Source organism: Carassius carassius, chromosome 26, assembly GCF_963082965.1.
Source record: "Carassius carassius chromosome 26, fCarCar2.1, whole genome shotgun sequence".
Lineage (NCBI taxonomy): Eukaryota > Metazoa > Chordata > Actinopteri > Cypriniformes > Cyprinidae > Carassius > Carassius carassius.
In genome coordinates, this window is record NC_081780.1 from 2,598,741 (window position 1) to 2,615,506 (window position 16,766).

At 35.3% G+C, this 16,766-nt stretch overlaps 1 protein-coding gene across 1 annotated transcript in view; it reads left to right on the plus strand.

The window, feature by feature from the left end:
- Nucleotides 1-16,766, plus strand: part of LOC132105499 (metabotropic glutamate receptor 8-like) — a 174,649-nt gene that overhangs the window by 51,041 nt on the left and 106,842 nt on the right. The gene's annotated exons all lie outside the window — the stretch shown is intronic.

Genomic DNA, 16,766 nt, shown 5'->3' on the forward strand with positions numbered 1-16,766 from the left:
GGAGTCCTGGTAAAGATAGGCAGAGTATAAAGAAATATACATCACCACACAATGAACAAACATAAAACACAATTTTCTAAAAACAATACAAACCTAGTCAGTTATTAAAACTTATACACTGTTCTATGTAAACAGACTTTATTTTTAAACATAGCGAGAGATGATACAGATTCCATATGTAATGTACCTTGAAGCTCATTCAATACACACGGTGCACAATTAGAAAAAGCAGAACGACCTATCTCTGTATGAAAAATCAACATCTTAAGTAAAAGTTTATCTGTTGATCTGGTATTATAAATATTTGTGCAATATGTCAACAAACTATATATACTGTGGTAATTTACCCATTAAAGCTTTTAACATAAAAATAAACATGTTTTTTTCTGCTTAAGCACTTTGAAGTCTATTTTATCATTTCATAGAAATTCATTCAAATTACAGTGATGTGTGGACACTTGTACCAGTAACAAATCATAAAGCAGAATGATAAACTACTGTACATCCAATTTTTTCAAAACATTCAGAGGTGCATGCATATAAATGATATCACCATAGTCCAATAATGATAGAAGAGTACTTTCTACTAAACGTTTTTGAGCAACATAGGAGAAACATAAAAAAAAATAATAATGAAAATAAAAACCTAACGTTGGTCTCAATTTCTTTAAAAGACTATGTATAAATCAGTTTATCATCGAGCCAGATACCAAGTTATTTGTAAAATGCAACCCTTTCAATCTGTGTACCATTTAAAGTTTGAATCATAAAATAATTTAATGATAATCTGGACAGTTTAAAAATCGTTTTTTAACACTAATTTTAAGTTACCATGAGAAGTCTGAAATGAATTAAAAGCATTCTGTAGAGAGTCCGTTGCCACTTGCTGGCTCAACTTCTTTACCAAGTTCATTTATATAGATAGAGAATAAAATTGGCCCCAAAATGATCCTTGAGCAACACCTGTCTTCACTATTAAAGGAGCAGAATCATAATTATCTATGGACACACACTGAGTCCTTCCAGTCAAATAACCAGAGAACCACTTCAACACTATAACCTACACATTTAAGCCTTTGCAACAAAATATCATGATTCACAGAATCAAATGCTTTCGATAAACCAATAAAAAGTGCAGCACATGATTTTTTTATCATCCAATGCAGTTATTATATCATTAGTGACTGACATTGTAGCAGTTATAGTACTATGTCCTTGTCTAAAACCTGATTGAGTTTGACATAAAATATTTTTAGCTGACAAATAGTACTTTAACTGTTCATTTACCATAGATTCAGACACTTTAGCTGTAACAGACAATATTGAAATAGGCCGATAATTATCAAATACAATGGAATTTCCAACCTTCAGTAATGGTGGAATAATTACTGACTTCCAAGAACTTGGTATCATACCACTGTTTAAACTTAAATTAAAAATAAAAGCAATTAGGTCTCGCTATTAAGTCTGCAGTTATTTTTAAAAAGTAAGGCTCTATTTGATCGGGGCCAGCAGACTTTTTACAATCAAGACTTAACAAGGAACCTGAGACGGGAAATAGGTATAAAATTAAAAAGATTTCTTATAGAACTTGAAGGGATGGCCATATTATCTTTACCATCTGCATCGACAGGGAAACCAGATGAAGTGATTGAACTTATATTAGTAAAATGCATATTATATTTATCCTTAATTTCTTAATTATTTACCTTTAGTAATTCTTGTGACCTTGGTCTACTCATTGTCCCTAGAATTAAATTTAAAAATTGTGGTGATCACGCCTTCGCTAATGCCGGAGCGAAGCTTTTCGGAATAGCCTTCCTCCCTTTATCAGACGTACCCCATCTATTAGTATTTTTAAATCCTATCTAAACACTTTTTTTTCACCCTGGCTTATAACACCCCTTAGTATGTTCCTTTTTCTTTCTTTTTTTGATTTCCTTGTTACTCTTTTATTTTATGTGTGTTTTATTCTTTGTAAAGCACTTTGGTCAACCTCGGTTGTGTTTAAATGTGCTCTATAAATAAACATTTGTTGGTGGTGTTAAATGGATAGCGTGAATAGATTTAGTACGCACACTGCTGTTCAAAAAGTTTGGGGACAGTAAGATTTTTATTAAGAAGAAATGAATACTGTCATTCAGCAAGGATGCATTAAGTTGATCAAAATATTATATTTTTGGTCTAGTGAATTCATCATTGGAGAGTGGATGGATGGATGGATGGAAATAAATGGATGGATAGATAAATTGACATGTGGACAGACAATTAAATGGATAGGTGGAGACATCTATAGATTTATGGATAAATAGATACTGGATCGATCTATGAATGGATAGGAATTATGAGACTGATCACTTTGAAAAACAATTCTCTGAAGTTATACGCAGTGGTTTAATATTAAAAGTTTGTTTAAATCACTGAAGCTCAGTATGAGCACTGGTGGTGATTTCATACAGTATGTAATCTTGCGGTGTGAAAGCTTTCCCAGCAGATATTAGTGAGTTTCTGAGAGACAAGCGCATCTCACAAACAGGCAGTGAACGACACGGCTTCAGCGTGGGCTCATTCTGTCCAAATGAGCAAACTCAGAGGCTCGTGTTCCTGTCATCTGCGGGTCACTGGAGTTTCACCGCTCTGACACTCACTGCCAGGTGTCTGCGACGGCTGCTGCCTACTGCCTTTACCGCTCATTTACCGCGGTTCAGGGTGGCAGGCTTGTGGGAAGATGTTTTGCTGTGGTATATATGCAGCATCAGTCTAATGAATTAACAGGAGTCTGAAACCTCAGTGGTTTTACTGCATACTATGTGTTTAAGTATTAGATTGAAGCTAGTATCAATTTCTGACTTTATTTTATCATGTATATGCAGCATAATGTGTGTGCATACTAAATATTGAGTGTGTGAGTAAACAGAAATCAAACGAACAAATGTTTTTCATACAGTACTGTCATAAAAAACAACTGTTGTTCTTCCGAATTCCGTATTCTTTCAAAAACCTTTTCTTAAATGAGGTTACAAACAACCACTGAGAGCTTCAGTACACAGCAAACATCACTGGAATCACATTTCCATTGTGAGACTGGATAGCTTTGGGAGTTTTATGTGGTCTAGTTTTTCACTGTTAAAACATCAGACACGAGCAGACTACAACAGAGCAGCTGCTTCACACACTATTCTTGTCTTTTACACACTTTATTATTGTTCTCTCGCTCTGTTTCACTCAGTCTCTTGCTAATGGTCTTGGGAGTAAAAGGGGTTTATTGTGGCCCGTCATCACTTCATCACACTCTCAAACAAAAGTGAGAGTGTGGTGACGGATCATTATCTAACTTGCAGAACAAGCAAGACTCTAGAGTTCACATGAAATGTATCAATTAATTCATCACCACCATTAATTATTAAAAGCATGCATCGTAATTAACAGATCCAGTAGGAGGAGAGTGGAAATATGAACACACTCTCCTGGCCTCTGCTGTCATCCGCAGGTATTTGCATGCGTTTTGCTTCTGTTTGAAGTTTAGAAATGAACCCGGTTAATTACTAAATTAGCAGGACATGCTCTCGCACCCCTCAGGCTGCACTGCTAAATGTCACCCAAATGCCACTGTGATCCGGGCCGGGTCTTATTTAGGGGAGAAAAATTAAGTTGTGTTAATTTTCTCCTTTAATAGTTCTTCTCTCTTCGGCTGTGTCCCATTTCACTTTATTTCACGCTATGTTGTGGTATAAATAGTGCTTGCTAATGTGTTCACACTGTAGCGTAGTGCACTATGTGAACTGGATGATGTACTTGCTCGACTGTAAAAGTGTGAAATGTAGCAGTTGAGTGAAAAGGGGCTAAAGCTTGAGTCAACACCTGTGTATGAACTTTTCTCTACATTGTCTGTAAATAGACAACACAATCTCATGGCAATATGTAACTATTTTACGTCTTGGCAAATTGGTGGCTAGTTTGTATTCATTTATAGTCTCATTGGTATTTGCTAATTGCAAATGTACTTTTATCCAAAATGATGATGAGTTTGATTCATCATCAGATTTGGAGAAATGTATCATTCCATCACTTGCTCACCAATGGATCCTCTGCAGTAAATGGGTAACCCACATCACTCTAGTCCATCTGTTGACATCTTGAGAAGAGAAAAATTGTCTAATAGCCAGTTTTTAAGACATGATTAACTTGAAACCATCGCTTCTGGTCAAAATACAAGTCCGTAATACATCATAACACTTCCTCCAGGGAAAAAAGTCCATCTCCTGTTGTCTCTCACATCAAAGACATATTTGTTTAGAGCCGTTTCGGACTTGCTTGATCTGTGCAGATTTCTCTCCTGATTCATACCAGGTGACTTGTTATTGAATAAAGCAATATCATGTACTCTACTTTTGTCCAGAAGCGACGATTTAAAGTTAAAACTCTCTTTATGATGGATTTGTTTCTTACAAAAACACAGCTGTGATGTTTTTATCAGCAGTTTGGACTCTCATTCTGACGGCACCCATTCAGAGGATCCATTGGTGAGGTGAATGATGTGATGTTAGTATACTGTAGCATAATAATGTTTGAAATCTTTGTTGTTACATAATGTTTTGCATAATATTTTTGTAATTTTTTTTTTTTTTTTTTTTTTTGCATACTGTTTTGTCTACCATTGTAGACCAAGTTTTGTCCATGATTTCTTTATGTCTCTTTGAAAAGCAACCTTAAGTTATTTTGATAAGAATTCTTTTTGGTCCTTCAAGTAGAGTATAGTTTATTTTCATCAAATAATGCCGCTTAAACAATGTAGACAGCCATTAGCACTGCAAAAAGAGTCAAAGTATCCGATCTAAGCAAGGAAGGACATTTAATACGGACGGTGACATTTGGAGGTCTTGAACTCCAGAATGCAGTGAAGCCAGACAGTTATTTGAGTCCCTGAGCATTTCGCTGAGTAACACTTTGTACTGTTCTGAGAGAAAAAGATCTCCATATATCGAATTAAATGGATGAAATTCTGCACAAAGGCCGGAGTTTAGGGCTTCGGTGAGCTAAGATGCGTTTTCTTTTTAATGAGAGTCTAAGGTCACAGGTTATGTTTGGAATGAAATAGTACTGCACTTGCACACTGCCTACTTGAGTACACTTTTTTAAAGTAATGTAAAAGGTTATTTTGTACAATAAATCAGAATTTGATTGATATATTAACATATGTAAAATTTTCATATTAGCATATTGCATTTCTACATATTACTGAATGAACCACATTTAAAATGAAAACGGCAAATCTAAAAATAAAACTTCTGCCAGTGTAATCAAATGAGTTGAAAAGCAGTGTTCTTAGTGTTAACTGTAACTATTAAATATGAAAAATATTAATAAATACTAATGGCACTGATACCCAGCCATTCTCAAAAGATACACTTGACACAACATTGTTTTACAGTCCAGCATAGGGAAAGCATTATCCTGATGTAATTCGACGCAAGCCCTTTGAATGTAGACCACGGGGGCTCCCCGTAAACATAAATACTTAATACTTGACCAAAGCATTATTGTCTATAACATTTCTTATTAATTTCAGCTTCAAAACAGCCACAAAAGGTCACTCTGTGTTTCACTGAGCAGCTTATCGGCAGTCACAGAGGTGTGAGAATTCAGTTTCAGAGAGACTCACACTGAGTGCTTGAGTGTTTGACATGACACGTTAAGCTGTTACAGCAGCATTAGATGCCATATTGTGCATGCCAGTTTTCATCTCATATTAATGAGGAACACCATGCAGTTGTCACACTGCAAGAGTAAAAAGATGATTAAAATGGTGCATAAACACTCCCTATACATTTTAATCTGAAATCTTGCTGCTGAAAAACATATATATGTTATGTCAGCTACACTTATATTCATGATTAATGTCAGGTGCTTGGCTTAACTCACCATTCAAGACATGAAACATCAAGAAGATTCACGCTTCCTATAGTAAGTACAAATATAGTGCCTATGACCTCTGACAACATTGTTGAGATCTCTTCTGGTCTTTTTCATCATTTTGATTACCACAAAAATGAATCCATTCATCTCTCCTTTTCAAACAAGTTACAGTAAAGTGGATGTGAACTGGACCAATCCTTAAATGCTGAAGTTTTAGGCACTCACAGTTTCAAAAGTACAGCCACAAGACATGAACTGCATTTAAATATGGTAATAATATTAAAAAAGCTTACTAACTAAATTTATATTCAACTCTAAAACCCTAAAAAAAACTCTAAAAAGCTTTACTCTTAAATAATGCACATCTTAGAAAAACAAATGTAGGGCCTTTTATAAAAGCCTTACATTTCTGCTTTTAAATGTTTCAAAAAAGGGCTCTATTCACATCTTTAGTAGCTAAGAGTTTGACTATAACACTGATTTAAAAAAATAATAATTTTTGTCTTGTTAAAAAGAATCTGAAACGTTTTCCACTATCAAGTAAAATATTAAAGGTGAAGAAAAGTCATTGTGAGAGGATAAACCAACATTTTGCCATAAATGCTAGAAGTTTACTTGTTCTGAACCCAGAATATTCATTTAAATTGCATTAAGGGTACATTAACACACAGAAATGATAAAAGTTTTTAAAAAATGTTTCAGTTTAAAGTACCTTGTTGATGTGTAAATGCCCCCAAGTCTTCACTTGTTCCAGTCACTTGTGTGTTATCAAAGCTCAGGTCTACTTGTTGCACATGAAAAATGAAGTCTTTGTTATGGCAGGGATGGCTTTTTGATTGCCTGATTTTATTCGGCTCAGTGCCCGGTGGAGCGCTTTCACAGGCCACCACCGCACCTGTTTCCATCAGCTCCCTGTTAGTCGTCTGATGGAGTCACCCGGAGCCGCGGCTGGTGGTTGTAATGTGTCGAGTTCCCATCGTCGGTTTTTCCGAACCAGTTGTGCTTAGGGAGATGTGGTGTTCACATGTAAAGCAGCACGCCTGCGGCTACGCTTTCATATCGCAGACTTCTGCGTTCGCCTTTCAGATATGAATGCATCTGCCACAGCGTGCCGCAACAAAAAGATCAGGTTACAATCAGAGATGATATGAGAGCAATTAGGTGGCATCTCAGCCTGCTGCCAATTGTGATTTTAATGAAAAATACATGAGTGCATCAGGTTGATGCTCCAAGACGTCTGCATGCAAGCGGAGCCGGAAATGAAGTCAACTTGATATTATAGCAGTGTTTATGAAAAACTTACATAATGCTGCAGACTTGATCTTCTCACCATGGTTTGCTTAAATTATTGCATGTTTGGTGGTGTTAAAAACACTGCAGCACTCGAGTATTGACCCCTTCCGCCACGGGTGGGATTCACAGCAGTAGCCGGCCCACACTTGACAGCAGAAAGCCGATGTTGCAGATGTACAGGAACCATGATATCCCTCCTCGACTGAGAGAACCTGAATTGTTGTTTTCTTGACTGTTTAGTTGGAGTGCTATTGTTATTGAGAGTCGACTGGCATCTCCTCGTGGACTCTCCTCGTGTTCTTAGACTCTGCATCGAGGATTGATGTGACTTTCAAAACCTCTTTCAAAACCTTCAAGATGTACTTCTGATCCGAGTCCTGTTCCTGTTTGAGACTTCCTTTCATCTTGGCAATATGTTGGCTGTCTGCAGCTTTACTAGGAAACTAGATTTTGGAAGACAAATGTGAGCAGTTTTGGGTGGTTGCTTGTTGGTTTCTTACTAGAATCATTGAAATACTAAATATTAAGAAAAACCTGAAAGTTTTCTTAAAATAGTAAAAGTAAACTTGTCCCAATTAAAGAGAGTTGTGAGGTTGTGAAGTTTAAAATAACAAAAAAATCTCACTTTGACTTTTATTTCATTTTATTTTATTTGATCAGAATAGCCAAAGCCTCTATTATATTTTCATCTGTATTGTTAAAAATCTGAAAAAAATAGAAATAGGTCCAATAATATTTTCCTTTCGATTTCTAAGAGTGAAAGCCACAAAGTAACACTAAAAGTTGCAATTATAAGTGAGACAATTACATAATAATTATAATTTATTTTATATTATTATTATTATTATTATTATTTTTTTTTACTTGAGAAAAAATTTATATAGGTGCTTTCATAAACTATACACTTTTTATAAATTATACACTTCACATTTCTGCTTTTAAATGCTCCGGAAATTAACCTCATTCACTTACATTGTAAGTACTTCAAAATTTCACACTTCATTTAGTGTTACTTGCCATTTCTTAGAAATTGCTAGTAAATTTCACAAATAACTACAGAGTGAACATTCTTTCAAAGCCATTTTTTCAGTTTATACATCCTGTAAATGTCCCATCAAGCTCAGCTTGAATTCAACAGTAACACCCTACCATTTTCATAAATGTCACATGCATTTGAATTAATTGCAATTCTTCCTTGGTGCTTTGATTTATAAAATCCATTCCACCCTTAATGTAGCATGTTAAGTGTAATTTTCCATATTCTGCTGAAAGTGGCACCAGCGCGGACACTTAATGCAAATCAAATGCCCCCTGATAACTTAAAAATTCAATCAGGTTTGCGCACTGTGCGCGGCACCGCCGCTGAACTCCAGTATGTTACTTAATCTTTTCAATTACAGCCGCTGGAATGAATCTCTAAAGGCTTCTTTTCCCTGCAGGAGATAAGAGAGGTTGAATTCAGTCTCATGTTTTTACTGTGAATGAGAGACTACAATGAAGAATGTCATAGTGTCATTGAATATAATTAAATCATAACATCATTTCTCCTAGTTTTATGGCAAATTTGTGGTGCGTACGACATTTTATATTCACCTGTGGTTACTTTATATATATGGGTCATTCTACAGAAGTGGTGCAAAATGCTGTCCCCCATCCATATATATATATATATATTTACAAAAATCAAGTTCTTTACTATAAGAGGCAATATAAAGAATGTTTTCCCTTTCCTTCAGCCTAACCCGAGGCTCTGGATTACAGGAAATAATGTTGAAAATAATGTTCGGTTTCTATTGTTTTGCTTCATAAGACCTGCTTCAGCATACCAAGACATTTTGGACAATACTATACTGCATGGTTGGATGACTTTGGTGTGGAAGAAATTGACCAGCCTGAATAGACCCATGACATCAATACCATCTTTGGGATGAATTGGAAATGAAAGTGCACCAGACCTTCTTGTCCAACACGAGTGGATAAATGGGCAAAAAAGCCCCCCAGAAGAGTAGAAGCTAATAGCTACAAAGGGGGACCAATTCCACATAAATGTCTATGCAGGTTAGAGATCTGACCTTTCCGAGTTAGACCACCATTAGAGAGAGAAATGATAGAAATTAACCAGGTATCAACAAAGTGACATCTTTTCAAGAAGGTCTGGATCAATATTCAAGAGGTTTTGTCAGAGAGCAGATTTAAGGACTTCATATCAATATTATTTAAATTAGCAGCGGTGTACAAGTGTGCCGCCATCACTTATTTCTGAAGTTGAGTCAAGGCTGAAGGTAAATGATACTATTCAAACCAGAGACCCTGAGCTCTCTGCCTTTAGCGCTAATCAACCCTTCAACGCCGGAGCATTGAGCTGCATAGCAATTCAGCTAGTGCATTAGCGCTCACGCTCTTCCTCTCATTTTCAGTCAACAGTGTGAGGGAGGCCTGCCAGACGCATTGATATTCAGAGAGAGCGGCTCTGACTCAGTCACCAAATCCTCCCGCCATCAAAAGCGCGCCTGATGTTTGTCAAATTTGCCCTTATTGTTGAAACCAGGAAGAAATTAGCATGGAGGCTAATGCCGAGGGAGCACTCTAGAGAGTAATGGAAGCACAGATTGTTCAAAGAGGCATTGGACTGATGTTTTTAATTGGAACAGCTGTGGGAGAGTTTGCTGACATCACTTATGTTGCAGCTGGGGATTATGATGCGTTTGGCCTGCAGCATACTACTAGTAATAGTTATAAGTGATGCCGCCTAAGGGTTTACATGGAAAACATGACAAAGGGATCTGAATTTGCCAGATAGTGGTAGCTTTATAGGGAAACCTGCTAAAAATAAAAAAAGATATGCTTCCCATGAGGTCACTAATGAAGCACATGCGTTTGACAGAGATAAATGGAGGGCTGTTTAGAATATGGGCATGCACACTTTTATTACTGCATGGATATGTTGGGCTTTGCAACTTATGAAATCTTAATGTGTCTATATATATATTTTTACTACTTATGTACAGAAAAGGTTGAAAATAAGTCACATTTCTATACTGTTGTTCTACATGAGCACAGTAATTGTTAAATTATTTTCATCATACAGTAAATGCATCTATATGTGTGTATGTGTGTGTGTGTGTGTGTGTGTGTGTGTATATATATATATTATTTTAAATTGCAGTTTTTATATTAATTTTCTTACTTTTTCATGTCCCCTTTATATACAGCTTAATATATTGGATAAAATATTAAACCTTAAATCTATCATTTTGATAGAAAGAAAGTATTATTTTACTTTCTATATAATTCCCCTAGATACATAAATATATATTAATATAAGTATATTTCTTGAATAGTATAATATTATATTATATTAAAATAGTTCATATTAATATTCTATTTAGGATTTAATTTAGATTTTTTATTTAATCAAATTTATTTTTTATTTTTTTTTGGCAAATTCTCTAATGGAAAACCAATGTAGATATTATGTACACACACACACACACACACACACACACACACACACACACACACACGCACACACACACACGTGTACATACATGCATGAACAACCAAGCAGGAAGTCTATTTCTTGCCATTTTTGTGTTCTGTATGCATCAGACGGTCAGTGAATGGAGTTTGGACGCTCCACAGGCATGCGTTCAGACATTCAGACGAGGTGTTATACGCGGCTCTCCTGTGTGAGTGGGAACAGAGCGAGCTGTGAGCTCATCCAATTCTCAGGTGGTCCCAGACCCGGTGAGACGCTGCAGAGACATCGTGATCCCAGAGGCTTAGCATGCTAATCTCTCAGGTCTGCTTGGATAGTCCAAGTTTATATTCTTACTAAGTAGCACATTTTCATGTCCCCTTCATTTCCTCCTTAATATACTAAACCTACCATTCTGAAAGCTGAAAATTATTTGTATTATTATTATTATTACAGTATTATTATCTAAATTTAATTATTTTGCATACAAGTCAAAACTTGGAAATGTATAAACAATTCTAAAATTAATATTAATATCTAAAATAATATACCCCCCCCCCCCCAATCAAAATAATAGTATAAAAAAAAGGGTGGTGGGTATTGTCTATTTGGATTTATATTTGAAATATTGGTTTAATTCTGTAAGTCTTTTCTAAAATCCCTTTAACTGACCAAAGCCGGTTCCTTAATGGCATCATCTTACAGGAAGTGACATCATTGTGGAAGGAAAACAACAGCACAAACAGGTAAAACGATTAGTAATGGATTTGATTAAGTTGCTTTCTCAGTTTAATTTTTTTTGTTTCTAGTGATAAAACGACAGAATTCAGTATGATGCTATCACTATTTCTCACACTGAGCAAAGATTTTAGATCTTTATTTGAATCCTGTTCCTTTTCTTGTGCAAATAATGAACCCATAATAACATTTAATAGTCTGAGAGAATTCTCCTAATTCAGTCGGAGCCACCTGAGTAGTTCAGGTCAGAGGTTACCTGTTCCTGTATGATAGCAGTTCTGCATCAGTCTTGAGCCTAAAGCAAACATCTCTTCATACGTGAAGCGGTAATGTAAGGTGATGGAGCTGGTCGTCTTGAGCGATCTCAACAGGCAGTTAAACCCCGTCAGCTAATCTGTCTCCTCCGCTACCCGCAGCTCTGTCAGTCCAGCCGTCCAATCCGACAGGCCGTCCAGATGACGGATTACACTGTCCACCGCTGTGAATCTGGAAGCCAGTGCGCAGCCACCTGCCGATGCAGCATGTCCCTCCGTCGAGCAGAGAGGGCATCGTGCCCTGCAATTACACCCCGCTGCTGCCATTATCACTAGTGCACAATGTAAGCGATCCGCCTCATTGCGGGTGAAATGTCCAGTTGCTGGGTGACATTCAGGGTTTGGGTTGTCTGGGTCCTTTTCGCTTTTAATGTGGTCACTGCGTGGCATCGATGGCATTTTCTAGACTCTTTTGGCAGTGATTTTAGCTGTGGATCTCGGCGAGCATCCCATCCTTTGTGTCGTGGCTTTGCTTCTGTCACTAAATGTGAGATAATGTGTTTGTAATGATGCAGTGCTGAGCAATTGATCCAATCTATTGTTTTAGCACAACAACAGATGCTTACAGCTAAATGTGCTGTGTCTGCAGATGATGATTTTATTTGGACTGAAAGGACTCATGACCTGCTTCCCCACATAAAAAGCATAAAAAAAGCACACAAAACATGTTTGTTGTTTAGAACCGCTGTGCTAATACCATGTCCTTCCAGGGGGTTTAACTGCTTTAAAGGTTTTATTATGGATAATTTCGGGCCTGTTGTCAGTTGAGGTTTGTCTTGTGCTATATTTTATTTTATTTTATTTTATTTTGAAATGAAATTTAATGTAATAAAAAAAAAAAAAAAAAAAAAAAAAAAAAAAATATATATATATATATATATATATATATATATATATATATATATATTATTTTTATTATTTTTATTTTTTTTATTACCTTGAAACTCATTTGAACCACTGAGCAAATTATCCAGTAATTTTTTGGAATTCTTTGTGGATCATTTTGACCTGTTATCGGTTGATGTTTGTCTTCTGGACCCAAAAATTGCTTTTGTGTCATTTTTGTTATATAAACGATATTTAAATCTATAATGGATTGATTAATAATGCCAGCAGGCCATGCTGTTTTGTCAATGTACTGTTCAGTATTATCTTAATTATATGATCTGATCTTAATCAGCCTGCTGTTGCTATGGTTACATCCTCAGGTAATTGTGACTTTTACACAATGCCTGTTTCGTGTGAAACGAAAATACATGGCCCAACTAAACTAAACTACTGTAAACTGTTCAAAATCCAAGTTTAAATCAGCTATTCTCTCAAATGAACTATTTCAAGGCTCAGTCCAGTCATCTCTCTGAGTCTGAACACTGATGCTGATAGTAAAGCAGTGCATTGTCTTTACGTTGAGGATGAGTGTATAAAATGCCTCCGGACATCTGTGATGCCCATCGAGTTTGACATCCGCTTTCTCACCCTTCAATCTAACATCACCCTTAATTTGAATGCTGAACTCAGAGAATGAGTTCATACAGCATCATCCTGAAAACCCATAATGCATTTCATCTGAACTACTGCATGCATCTCTATGCGTCTGTATGTGATAGACTTCAGAAGAGGCTGAAGGGAATAAATGAAGAGAGTTTCTTGATTGTTCTGCTGTGATTGATGCAGTGGCATTATTAGAGCGGCAGCACACAGTCGATACTTCATTGAGTTGTGTTATTGTGAACAGATCGAGGATCGGTTGTCTTAGAATGCATTCAAAATTTACCCTTTAGGAATCTATTAGATAACAGCGACACAAAACATCCTGTTCTTAATCATTGTAGACTCATAGACTTCTAAGCCGTTGGTGTTTCCAACCAGAGTGAAAATTGGAGAAATATCTAAATGTCTATAACAATAAATTCTCACAGTTTATATATTAGGCTAGTTATATAAGACATGTTTTCAGGGAATTTATCATAAAAATAGTAGAAAAAAACTGTAAAAACAGTAACATGATTCGCTAACATTTATATATATTTATGTGTGTGTGTGTGTGTGTGTGTATATATGCATAAATGTAGTTATTAGTATAAACTGAATGCATAATTGGATTAAAAATGAATTGAAATGAATAATAGTATACATAATGCTGTATGTCAATACATTTCAGCATACATATATTTTGTAAATAATAATTCTTAATGTCGTCTTTTCGCATTTTCATTGGATTGTTTCTTCTTCTCTGTATTATATTCATTACTTTTTTCATAATTTTTTTTTTACTTCATTATATGTGCCAGGACATACAATAATAAATATTTGGTAAAAAAAAAAAAACGTATTTTATTTTTATTTTGCTGCTTGCTTGCTTGATTGATTGTATTAAAAATCTGTTTTTAAAAAATGTAAAAGTTTTATGCACCAGTGATTAGGGTGATTGTTTAGACTTGTAATAAGAAGAATAGTCTTTTCTCCCTTTTGAGACTGGTAGCATTGAAATTTTAGCCTATTGTTTTTGTGCTACTGCATGCATATTTGGACTCACACATTCATAATATTCCCCATCTACTCATACAACACAAACTAGCTTGAGAATCAGTGTGTGCCATCAGATCAGTGTAATCTCAGCATACAAGACGCATTAATCAATCTGCTGTAATTATGTGAAGCGTGAGTGTATGAGGCCACGCTTGCATTTGCACCCTTTGTTAAGGTCCATGTCTGCCTTGTGTCGGACAATAAAGGTCTGAGCAAGGGTTAATTAGCAGTGCTGGAGAACCATCTATCAGCTATTCAGCCAGGCAGCTCCATTATCTTCAAACACACACACACACACACACTAACACTGTTCAAATGCATGCACACACACGTGTTTGTGGGAATTGTATGATCAGATATTATACCTGCGACATCCAGTACTGCATTATAACTTCAATTGATTGACCTCTCTATACCAATACACACAGAATATGCAAATTTTTACTGCAGAGCATTCTGGGAGAGTTCTTTGTGGATGCACTGATTAATTTCACAAATAAAAGGAAAACTATTGCATTATTTATATATTTATATATGCTGCTTTTTTGTTTCTCTTTTAAATTAATGTTCTGGGTTCAATACAAGTTATGCACACTATAGCATTGATGTCAATTATCATAAAAAAGTATTGCAGTTACGGTAAGGCACTTGAAATGAAAGTAGACAGGGTGATGTCTAGCTGCAAAGTTATAAGAAATATATAGCACCATTATAAAATCTCTTATTAGTCTTCAACCTTGTTGTAATAGCAATGAAGCCACAAACTTAAAAAGGACCATTTAATGTAAGTGCTTTAACAAATACAAACAATACATTGCAATACATTAAAAAGCTTAACTATATTTCATTTAAAGGGGATTTTTGAAGCCAGTGGGTTTTATATAAAAATGTATATGAATATGCAATTAAATTAAATTAAATTGTATATCCTGTTTTTGGCCCCCATGGTTTTTCTCCATTTGTCTTTTTTACATTTACAATTTATTTTATTTTATTTTACAAATATTCCACAAATTATTTTGACTTGTCGTACTAAAACAAAAAAAGAAAAGTAAATACAAATCTATATAGACATAGTTAAAAAAAAAATAAAAGAATAAAATTTAAATATATATAAACTTATGCTTATGCTGGATTACTAGTTTGTAAATACTCAAGGATCTCTTCATCACGTCCTGTTTTGTAATACTACAGGTATATCACAAACATCCCAGTTTTTCACTCTTATCTTCCAGCCTGTCGTCCATGGCTTCAGGTATGTTATGTCCCTCCATTTGCACATCTTCAATGACCTGGCATCTTAATGCAAATGCGTTTGTGTGACGGCGTGCAGCTGCGTTTTCATACATCATTCGGAGATCTCCGTTGTGTTGAGGTTCTTTTAAAGCTCTTGGCCAGAACATCTCATGCTGAGCTCTTTATAGTAGTGTTTTTATCGGCCGCTATCTTAAAGTACAACTGCTCAATATCTGCTCAATACTGCAGTCCTCATTCAGCAAGCTTTAAAGCTGTGTTCATGAAATGCACTGGAGACTTGAGTTTACAGGTAAACTTTTTTTCTTTTATATTTTAAGTGTTTGTTGAATTATACAGCGATAGCTTGAGGAAATGTTGCAAAAGGGGATTACTGAGGATTGAGAGTTTATTAATTGTAAAAAGCAAACACTTTTATGCTTTTGTGTTCTCAGAGGATGAATTTAAATCCTTTGCCCTCTGATATTATTACATTAGATGTGTAATTATGGGAATTTATGACACCAAATTCCAAATACAGTAGGTCTTTCTTTGGGTTAAATGGATTTATTGCCTTATTTTGACGATAGTGTTCAAATTGACCCATGTGTTATGGTGGCATATCCTCTGACAAAATCACACATGCAGGTGTCTCTTCCAATTTAATAATTAGTGGTCTAGTGGTGTGACACTCGAAGGAAAAACAGACTTTTAAAAATATATTTTATTTTATTTAGAGCATTTATCTGCATTTTATTTTGTAATTAACTTACTGGTTAATGTTATGAGTCGTGCAGGAGAAACAGACATTTTAAAAAGTATTTTATCTAAATATATATATTTTTTTGCACATTTGGTTGCAGTTTCTTTTGTTATATCACTTGACCAATGTTACTATTTGAATAAAAATTCTTTGTTTTTTTTCTTCAAATAAAGCACTCAAAATCCATTGTGTTCTTTGTGCAATAAACCAAGATGCTTTGATATGAGATCATAACTTCATATTCACATCAGAAAGCAATATTTGTTTATTTTAAAGTGTTATGCAATAAAAGAGGAGTTATTTTTCCAGTTTTTATGTATCTTGGCCTCTTGGGTGTTGTTTTATTTGTGTAGCCTTTTTTCATGAAATATTCATAAGTCGCTACTGGTATAGCCTACTTAATGAAAGTTTGCAATGCGGTTAACCTTTTCCATTAAGTGAACTTTGCAAAAGTTCGCTTAGCATCTTACCATACTGGTCAAAAAAAAAATGTAAAGGCTGA